Raw genomic sequence first — 12,101 nt, forward strand, 5'->3', positions numbered from 1 at the left:
GTCTACTAGAATAAAAGGTCTTGTTGGTTTTAGGGCAAAAACTACTAAACAACACTTAGTATTACCAAATAAAAAAAAAACCTTGTATTATGGGCTGAAAATAAGTTTATGTTATTCATTTCTCAATTCATTATTTATAATGTTTTCAAGCAACATAAGTTTCAACTACAAATTTTCATAAAAAAATCTCAACAAAACTACTTGTAAACAAATTGACATAATCTTCTACTTAACAATTTTTAAAAAAATATTTGTTAACAGCTAAATATGATCTTCTGTTAATAAATATCCCAACAATTACATTTATTCAATAATTAACTAAATTATTCTAGTACTAAATGAATCTAGAAAAATCTATAAAAGTTGGCATATCTCAACACTTCTTGCCACTTTTTCTATAAATTCTCAAATGCCTTCTTAAGTATTCAAACCTTATTTTAGACCACATCTTCGTAAAAATGTCTACAAGCTAGTCATTTGTTATGCAATGAATATTCTCTGTTTGGATCCTTCTATTTTTCAAAACCTAGTTTTTCAGTACTCTAAAAGGTATTCTAAAAAGTAGTCTAAATTTTTTTAATGTTTAAAAAATATCCCAAAATATATTTAAAAACTCTACTACTCTTAGATATTTCAAAATATTTTCTAAAAATATCCCAAAATATACTCTAAAAACTCTGTTACAGTAAAATTTTTTAAAAATACCCCAAAAAACAGCTAATCCAAACGGAGCCGTCTTTCAGTTTCTTAAGCCAAACTTCAAAATTAGCAATAAATTCCTTGACGTATCCAAATAACTTATTTGCAATTTAAAAGTGAAACTCTTATAAATAGTAGACAAACCTGAATAAGACGTTTACAACACGCAAAATGATTGTTATGAGAGACATAAAACAATCACAATAATTTTTGTATAGCTTTTTGATCGACAAATTCTTGCAAGTGCATAGAGTCAATTGTAGTAATAAAATCACCGAGAGTCTTTCAAGGGTTAAATCTATAGAAGCGAGTTAATTTTCTATTTTAATTATTCTAGCAAATAGCTAAAGTTAAATTCAAAGGATTTAAATCACTAATTAAGACACTAGGGTTTCAAAATTTGATCTAGAATTTGAATTAGTTATCCAACTAATTTATTAACATCCTAAGAAAGTATCACACAAATATATTTTAGAGTATTTCTTGATACATCTAAATTATACTTAACTAAATCTCACGTCTTTCTCAAGATCATAAGTATTTAATTAAATCCTTTAAGATCTTAGGTGATTTAACTACAGCTTGCAAACACTAACCTACTCTCATAATTAGGTTAAGTATGTTTATCTAGAGGACGATTGTATGTCCCTTTTTAGTTCAATGCAAACTCTAAAAGCATGTCTATGGTAGCCAAACACAAATATATACAATTAAAGCAAGGCAAAAATAAATAATCAAACTTAGATAAACAATCAAAACTCCCTCATAAAAACCTGACCGTAGAATGGAATTAGTTTAACATATTCATTGTAAAAACCAAGAATTGAAAGAGTAAAATACATGTATGAAGGTAAAAGTAAAGAAAACTTCTCAATTTTCCTTGCCCCAATCTCCGTTTTGAACTCTCTTTGATTCCATGCATTGATCCCATTCTTGATCTCTCAAGAATGAGTTGTGTGTGATGAACTAATGCTACTCTAATGTGTTTCCCACCCTCAAAATGACCTAGAATATCCCTATTTATAGTTTTTTAAAGGTGTATCCCAAATATAGTAGGATTAGACTTATTGGAGTTGAAAAATAATCATTTCGTGTCACTTTCCAATGAAGACCAGCCCAATGACCGGTCCAATGTCTAGCACCAATTGTAAAAAATTAATGGAGATTAGAGAAACTCTAGTGTGAAAACCAAATGCACAATCGACATCGGTCATTAGGGATCTATGCACGGATCACCTAGGGTCTGCATCTGTACACGAATCCTCTCTGATCAATGGCCTTTGTTCCTTTTTTCGTACCTTCTTCCTGTGCTGCTTCTTTGCTCAATCTATCTTGCTAAGATTGGTCCCCAGTTAAGCTCTTCACTTATCAAAATAATATACGAACAAAATTAAGTAATTTTTATTTAAATTAAAATTAAAATATTATAGTTAAGCAACTTATTCAAATAAAAATACTGCGCTTTATGCCTTACCACTTTTCATCAACTTGGTTGGCATCATGTTTGGAAAACTGCTCATGAATCATCAAACATAAGCTTCTTCAATGAATTCATCAATGATCTCCTCCAGGATTTTATCAATATCTGAATTTTTTTGGTTCATAGTACTGCATCTTAGAGTTATTAATTTTCTTCTCTAACAGTACTATCCAACATTCAATAGATTTTAATTAATTTATGTACATACAAAGCATAATAAATAATTTTAGTACCTAAACCATAATCAACACTACCTTTGCCTTTTACCTCAATATAGCCTCTATTTCCAATTCTGACTTTGAAGATTGTGATTTGTCAAGCTTTCTAAATATAGATTTATCATATCCCATGTGATGAGTGCAACCACTATCTATTAGTCAAGTTTCAACATTGACATTATCACTTGCAAAACAAGTGACCATAAAAGTTGCTCCTCCTCTTACTCATCAACCATCTTAGTTTGATGTCCTCCTTTTCCTTTCTTTTTGCAAACTTTCTCTATATGTCTCTTTTGTTTGTAAAACCAACATTAAATGTTAAGTCTAAACTAACAATATATTGAAAGATGTGAGGTTTTCTTATAGTATGGACATGGAGGATTTTCACCATGTTTCTTTTTATTTTTGCTATTTTTCACCTGCTTATTTCTGTCATCTTATTGAGTTTGATCTTCATTTGTTGCGTAAAAAGCATTTTCAATGACTTTCTCAATTCTTATGACTCTTCTTTGTTCTTGTCCTTCTAAAGCAATTGACTCTTCTTTGTTCTTGTCCTTCTAAAGCATTGACCAATTCTGGCAAGGCCATATGAGAGAGATCCCTTGAATTTCAAGAGAGGAAATTTTGGTTTCAAATCTTTCTAGTAAGCCCACCAAAACTTTCTCCACAACTTTGCTATCCAGCAACTGTTCTCCAATCGACCTAATTTTATTCATAATATTTAAAAGTTTACTAGAGTATGCTTTAATGTTTTCTGTGGTTTTCATCTTAAGAAGTTCAAATTCTCGCATAAGAGTCAAATCTTTCATCTGCCTTATTTTGTTATTGCTTTGGAAAGCAATATTGAGAGTATCCCAAGCTTTCTTTGCAATTTCACAAACCATAATTTTTGTGAATACTGCACCTATAACTACTGAGTGGATACATGTCATGGTGTTTGATCTCTTTTTGACTACATCCCTATGAGGGCTCTCATCTATGCAATCATTGGATCTTTCGATAGTATAGGAACAAGATCGTTTTCCACAATATACTAAAATTACTAGCTATCAAAGAGGACCTCATTTTGACAGCCCAAATTTGATAATTGTCACCAGTGAAAACTGAAGAGTTGACAAAAAATTGTTTCCTAGCATTTCAAATTTGAAAGCTTAAGTATATAGTTTGACACTGGAAAAAGGATCCTCAACAAGTTCACTCACTCTAAAAAAAAGACGTAGGCCCTTAAAGATTTAGACTTTTGATACCATTTCATTGGTTTTAGGGCATAAACTACTAAACAACACTTAGTATGCCAAAAAAAAGCTCACAAAAGACTCATATTGTAGGTTGAATATAAGCTTGTGTTTTTTACTCATCAACTCACTATTTACAGTTTTTACAAGCAACAAACTAACATAGTTTCCAATTAACAAATCTCCATAATAATCTTAACAAAACTACTTGCTAACAAATTGACATAATTTTCTATTTAACAAATCCTAGCAAAAAAATTTGTTAACAACTGCATTTATTCAATAACTAACTAAATTATTCTATTAGTAAATAAATGTAGAAAAATCTGCAAACATTGGCATATCTCAAATTTCTCACACTCTCACGAGACAAGCTTGATTGATGAATCAACAAGGTATATTCGAATTTTAATCTTTTTCTTTTCTCTACCTAAATCTTTGAACTGCAAAGATTAATTGTAGTTCCGGTAGTGGCACATCCTTATAGGGGTGTGCTTCTAGACTTTCAAGATTTTCATCAAAGGTATCTTTCTCTCTCTTCAACTTTTGAAAGTACTCATTTGATAGCTTGCATTTTGCATGCTTACTGGCGCCAATAAACTTAAGTGGTACCGTATAAGCCACAAAACCAATTTGTATCTTTTCTCTGAGTTTTCTCTTTATTTTTTATTATTGGTTCAGTGCATTTCTCAAAGTTGGGACTGCGTCTAAATCGGCATCATTTTTTTTCTAATGAGTGTTACAAGGTTTTTCCAATATTAAATAAATATTTATTTTCTATGAAAAGTTAATGATCTTAAAGTATTATAAGAAGCTATATAGTATATATTTTGTTAAAAAAATTAATAATCTTCTAGTTTTATTGGTGCTTCATGGTTTTGGGAATAGTCAATACAGAACTCAATGCCACTAACATATTTGTTACTGATGTTGATGGTCTAGTGATGGCAATCAAATTGGGTTATCAAGGATAATTGATTTCATGTTAATATTTCTAATTCAAGAATTTGGGATCAAGATTTTGAAGGATTGGAAAACTTACATAAGTCAACAAGACTAGATAATGCAATTAGGCTAACCAATTGTGAACCAAACAACTACGTGAGCAGTGACGGAGCCAGGATTTTTTCCTTAGGGAGGTCAAAATTTTTTCGAACAAAATTACCTTAATTACTTAATATGTTATATTCAAAATAATTTTCATTTATTTAAATATACGACATCTTAAAATATCAAATATTAACTTTAATTTTAAAGGTATGTCTATTTCATAAATATGTAACACAGTCATAACTAAAATTAAGATAAGAAATAACCCTTGATTAAATATCTTATAACATCACAAACCACCTAAGTTGCACATTATGAGAAGATACTCCAATATGTCACTTGTGCAAAAACAAAAGTATAACTATGCAATATAAATATAACTATTTTCAACTAAAAAAAGATAAAAGTTATGTTAGCATACCTTGAAATTTCATCCTCTTTTATTAAAAGTAAATTGAAATTTACTTTTCATTTATAGAACTAAATTCATGTATAATTGAATCAATGTTAAATTTTCGAACAACTTCCGTTTTTTATGTACATTTCTATAGACTACAGAACGGAGCCAAGATTTTTTCCTTGGGAGGGGGGCCAAAATTTTTCTGAACAAAATTATCTTAATATGTTATATTCAAAATAATTTTCATCTATTTAAATATATGACATCTTAAAATATCAAATATTAATTTTAATTATAAAGGTATGTCTATTTCATAAATATGCAGCATAGTCATAACAAAAATTAGGATAAGAAATAACCTTTGATTAAATATCTTATAATATCACAAATTACCCAAATTGTACAATATGAGAAAATGCTCCAATATATCACTTGTGCAAAAACAAAAATATAACTATGCAATATAAATACAACTATTTGCAATTAATAAAAGATAAAAGTTATGCTAGCATACCTTGAATTTCAACCTCTTTTCTTAAAAGTAAGCTGAGTTTTACGTTCTTTCATAGAACTAAATTCATCTATAATTGAATCAGTACTAAATTTTTGAACAACTTCCATTTTTTTATGTACATTGTTAGACAATCATTCACGAAATTATCTTTATCTTGTTTTGTATCTTTGTTTTGATTATATTCATAATTGAAAATGTCCGTTCTATAGTTGCAATTGACATAGGAAGATTGAGAACAAATACAATCAATTTGTCAACAACAGGATAGATCACTCAATTTCTTGTCTTCATCAAGCCTTCAAGTAATTATTTGTATATTTATATATGGGTCAACAAGAGTATAGATTACTAATTTTAAATTTTTTATCAATTAGGCTAAGTCGTATATTTGTATATGGACCAATAAAATAATTAATTTTGTTTTAGCCCATTGATAATTATGGATTGAGTCTTTCATTATGATATATCAAATTGGGTCAATTTACTATGGATTATCAAATTATGTGTTTAATTTTGTGAATGTTAAATAATTAGCACAATAAAAATAAATAACCTTTTTTGAAAAAAAAATTAAATCAAAGGTGGCTAATTCACACACACACACACACACACAAATATATATATAAACTCTCATAATATAAACTAAAATTGTAAAAAATTAGGGGGGGCAACTTTGTCTTATACATATATTTACATATTATGAATTAAAATTTCCAAAACATGGTCCCCCTTAGCCCCCCTCGGCTCCATCATTGTACGTGAGTACACATTTGGAGTTTTGGTGTTATTGTTCTATATTTAGCTTTTGGGCTTGGCAAGATTATGTTAGATGAAATGTATGATTTCTTGACAATTTTACACAATAATCAAGAAACGGTACTTGTCAAGCTATTCTGGTGGGAGAACCCCTAATGCAAACAATAGTAAGAAGATTACTAATACTGCTGAAAGGATGAAGAAGTGCATGTTAAATGTTGTTAAAGAAGTAAAGACTATTTGGATGAAAGTAAACTAAATAATCATTGGAGGCAATCCAGCAACAAGAAGATGGAATAGTCTTGTTTACGACAATGGTGAGAAGGTATTTAGTTCTTCATGATCTACTAAACGATCCTCTTCTATGCATTATCAGGTTGCAGATTTGCAATATTTTATGCTCCCTAAAAATATCTTACAAAGAAAAACAATATTATAGAATTTATTCTAGCTTTCAAGTACTAAAATGCTATGAATTCTCTATTGTTTGTGCACTTGTAATCTTAAATACTATATTATTACTAATAATATGTGCAAAATTAGTACAATGTTTAAGGATTATGGGATATTAATATCACTTTTAATGCCTAGTATTGAAAGTTATGGAAATAAAAACATGTATATAATTACTACAATTTTTTTTAAAAAAATTATACTACATTAATACCACTTTTGACTTTTACTTTTGTGTATTAGGCATTACATTTATTAAAACTATGTCATCTGAATTTGACCACATGTGTATATCTAGATATACAAAGTGCTATTTTGTGTATAACTAGAAAGATATATCATTATTATTATGTAATATTTTAAATTTTTTGAAAAGTTGAAGTACAATTCAAGAAGTATAATGTGCTAAAAGGTCATTGCATGTTTTATAAGGTCATGTGAAAAGTACAAGTATTTTTTGTACGTACCAAATATGGAAGTTTTTTCTTAGTTATACTTTACAAACGTGTATTATATGCATATAGTACAATTACTTCCCGACTAAGAGAAACAATATATTCATATAATATTTATGTTGGTTTTTTACTAGAAATTTTGAGTGCTACTTCTTAGTGAAAAACCTTGATATTTACATGTAATTAATTACTTTCCAAAGGATTTACATGTAGTAATTGTTCTGCACAGCAATAATTGAAGCATCCAGCAGGTTCAGCAGTAGTAACAGAAATTGACAGTAAGTAACATGTAGTAATTCTTCAGACACTAGTACTTTTCTTTGTTATAGGCATGTATTCATTTGAAAGCTGAAAAAGATTCTGGGCTGAATTTGTAATGCTTTTACATGTGTATTAAGCAGAATAAATGCTACCCTAATTCTCTTATCCCCGTACAGAATTTAATTTGCTTAACTTGTATAGAATTTAATTTGCTTCACTTGCAAATTTTTACTGTAATTGAAGGATAATGTAGAGTATATAAAAGTAAACATTGCGCTAGTATGTGGTGACTGGTGATGTTGTTCTCGACTTAATTTATCCGGGCAAGTTTCTTTGGCTTCCTTAGCGCTAAAACATAAACCAGTGAATTCATATTAGATTATCTGTTTAGTAATCCTGAATACGGGGTTTGAGGGAGACAAAAATTAACGTTATTTATTAACCTGTTTAATTCTTCTCTGGTAAAAGCTTTTGCAAATTTTTCTTGCATAATGTTTTAGCGACAAGTCTATTGGAAAACTATAAAGGAAATACAAAGAATGGAAAGGCAAGGCACCCTTCAGTTGCTTCTCTTAAGTCGTAAATAAACCAAGTATGCGATTGTAGGGAGCTTAGAATGCAGCAGCATCAAAAAATGAAGAGTTTAGTGAAATCAATAAAGAAAATAATCTGTTGAAAGATGAAATTAAGGTTTTAAGGTACCAACTTAATTGGTTTTCTGGTCGGATTTACGTGTAGTGGTGCTATATGCTAGTACTGCTTCACGCAACCAGGTGGTTTCCATTAGTAGTCTCAAAATTAGTTAGATAGAAGAGTCGTCAAAGGATAGAGACAATACTATACATCTGTCAGAACTTATGCAAGCTGGGTTTGATTAATAAAAGCATCTGGACTAGTTAAGGGCTTTCACATTTATATGGTTCGCAATAATGCTCTGTTTTCCTTCCCCCATACACTGGTAAACTAGGACAGGTCTTCTCCCGTCCTACTATGGCAACCTAGAAGCGTCGTATCCAATTTTTAGGTCTTATTACTGTCCATCAATGTAGAGACTCCTACTGAAGGCTACAGTGAAGTCTGTCCACAAACTCAAGTCAAAGGGGAAATATTGTGGAGTTAGTTAAAACTCAGTTTAGGGTCAAGTTTGGCTTTTCATATTGATGGAGCAAAAGCTTCCTTCGATTTCAACTTTTGGGTATGTTTAAATTTTTTATGTTTGTCTTAAGTGAATTGTTGTAGACCAAAAAAAAAAAGAAATTGTTTTACCCTGCAGATTTCTGTTGTTATTGAAGGATGATACGATAAGGAACAAACTAAATCAAAAAAGGCTAAACGGAACTTTAGCCCTGAAAATCAATATATTAGGCTTTGTTTGTTGGATATTTTAATAACAAAAAATGTCACATGTTTATTTTGAATTCAAACGAAATAAATTACAAATTCTTTAATATATTTTCAGCTACAAATTCGACCATTTAAAAGTGTGACTTATGTTTTTAAAATGAGATTTATGTCGTGAATTGTGTAACCTATGTAATGATTAGGTTTATAAATTTATTTAGTGAATTTTTACTGTTATACAATGCATATAGACTTTTTCAATTTATAGATGAAAATATGAGCTATTTATTCCACTTAATATTGGTATTTTAATACTTCTAATTTCTCTACCTATAATAGAGGCTTCTATTAATCAAGTCTTAACACATGTTTTGCAATTTCTAAACAACCTTCTACTTTTTTTCCTCTCACTACTATTAGAGTTTATAGGGCAAAGAACTGTGTTATATGAGGTTTCTATCTTGTTCCAATTGTGTAGATTGGAGTAGACTAGAGTGAGGAAAAAGTTGGGTTGTTGTATTCGGCAACGTACTGAAACCTATTACATCGAAAGATAATTAGTAGGGGCATGAATTGTTTTAAAGAGAGCGACTTATCCGCACCTCAATCCATGCCAAACATACTTTAATGGTACAAATTATTTGTATTTTTATATAATATTGATATGAGGTGAATATTGTTAATTTCCTTGTTAAATTTAATTGGCAAAATATTTCTAACTAGTGTGATTATTTTTGCCCAAACCAACACTGTTAATTAGTTTAATTTTGCTTAGCATATTTGTGATGTGGAACGCATTTTAGATGACTTTGGGCCATGATGCATCCTCAAAAGCATCCGGCCTTGTCTTTAGAGGCTTGGTTAATTAAACTACGAACTACCAAACCGACAAGGTCAGTTGCTTATGCATAATCAGTTGTGTGGGATTGGGCACCGTTGGGAAAGCAGATTGAGGAACTTGCTTGGACTTTGAATGTAAAGACCCGGGTCCAAAGATTGGCCCAAATATTAAATCGAAATCTATTGGCCCAAACTAATTAACCCAAATTACTATATAACCCAAGCACCCAAGTTCTTAGACCATTTTTTTCCTCTTTCTCTTACCAACGTGAGATCCCTCATTCTCTCCAGTAAAGTGAGATTCGCTATAATACCAACGGTAACGATTCAGGTCCAAGGGCTGACCCAAGTAATTTTTAAAATGAGAGGCACTGGTCAAAAATGGTTAACCCAAATTACTATATAGCCCAAGCATCCATCCAAATCCTTAAATCATTCTTTTCTCCTTTCTCTTATCGATGTGGGATATTTCATTCTCTCCAGCCCGTCCTCACAAAGGAGATCATATCAGAATTCAATTTGTCCACCCACTAGGTGGCTCGTATGGACTCAAGAGTCCAATTGTAATGACCTGAGATCGCTCAAATACCAAAATAATTAACCCAAATTACTATGTAGTTCAAACTTCCAAGTCCTTAAACCATTCTTTTCCCCTTTCTCTTACCAATGTGGGATACCTCATTGAAGGCTAGCCATTATTTTTTCTTGTGGCTGGCAAAGGTATTTGAGAACCATTGGGCACTAGTTCAGGGTTTAAACCCCGCCCAGTGCATCACAAGAAAGTGTAATGCTTTTTTATTTTTAAAAAATTTAAAAAATACAATGCTGTAGCTGTCTAATGCTGATTTAGCTTCCAACTCTCAACCCCCATATAAATTTTTTCAGACTCCCCCTCTCCCGTAGAGTAAAAGTAAAATAGATGTTGTCATAGCAGAGAAAAAAGAAAAGGGTATTTGAGCCAGAAAAATTGCTAGAAGTTGTAAGAAACGTTTGCTTAGGGCTTCGATTGTCGTAACGAGTCTATTGTTGGTATTAAACTATTAATATCCGCAAGACTCTAATGTGCATTGGCCCACAATGTGGTTAACATTCAACAATCGAAGCATTGCGCTCAAATGCCAACTTTGCCCAGGATGTTTGGAGGGTGGAGATTAGAGTCAAGGTTGACAGGAATAGTCCAAGGAAGAAATTCAGCACTGTATTGAGGAAGCACAGGAAGGAGAAAATGACATAAAATGATAAAAATGGATAAATTGACAGTAAAGGTGGAAGACTCAGATAGAATTCTCAACAATATTTTATAGATGGGCTTGCGTTCCTTTGAACAGGCCAGTTGGATTTTCACGTCGTTGACAAATGATATTTAAAAAAAAAAAAAAAAGTACTTGACGATTGATCTAAAACAGCAAAACACTTGTTACTACTATAATAGAAATAATAACACTCCTCAGATGTCTGCACTTCCTTGACATAAGCCCGAAAAGTAGGCCAAGTTGCTCACAAAACTTTCTTGTTTGCTTCTCCACGAGTCTTCAATCCTTCACGGCATGACCTTGTCCAACGAATAAATTCCTAGAGAATGTGAGTTTGTAATATAAATTCTCAAAGGTAGGTAGTTTCTAAACCTTTTTCCAAAAGATGAATAACGTATTCATCGAGTGTAATATTTCGTCAAAAGTTGCATAAAAAATGTGTTTTTTTGTTATTGTTTTAGGCATTTATTTCTCATAAATTACATTCACAGAACATGTTTTTTAAAGATTGCATTCACTAAATACGTTCTTTCAAATGGCTCCCCATTTGGGAACATTTCCCAAAAACCACCAACCTTTGGAAATGCTCTTCTTTTCCTGATGGTTGCTTCCGTTTCCCACCTGAGTCCAATTTGATGGCTAGACAAATTCAGTAGATAAATAGTGCCCTTTAAACTACTCTTTTAGAGGTCTACGCTTCTCATGATGTTTCTGGCGTTGGAGTCAAATCTTTCTTAGTCAAAATTTCAATTTTTCAATTCATATGGCGATGGTCTTCACGCTAATCTGAAAGGAGGGACTCAGTCCATGCATTATTTTACAAGCACTTATTTCTTGTTTTGTTCAGCTGGCTATTAGCTAAAGTTGGGTTTCTGGGCTGGCCGGATCTTGATTCTTCCCAAAACTGTCATCTTTGCTTTTTTAACTTATAATTCAGTTCACGTTTTACTTGTCTCTTCTACCAGCTTTCTGCTTTAAAATTTTGAACTTTTCTGGCCAACCAAATTCCTGTACGTATTATTAATCCTTCCTTTTCATTTTTCCCTTGGCCTTTGGAAAAAATCGAAATTTCGTTCTTCATGTATTTGCTTCCAATTCATATTCCTGAATTTCAAGAGAGTTTCAAGTACTTGTTGATGTAGACAT

This window comes from Coffea arabica, chromosome 11c (genome assembly GCF_036785885.1).
Source record: "Coffea arabica cultivar ET-39 chromosome 11c, Coffea Arabica ET-39 HiFi, whole genome shotgun sequence".
In the NCBI taxonomy this organism is placed as follows: Eukaryota; Viridiplantae; Streptophyta; class Magnoliopsida; order Gentianales; family Rubiaceae; genus Coffea; species Coffea arabica.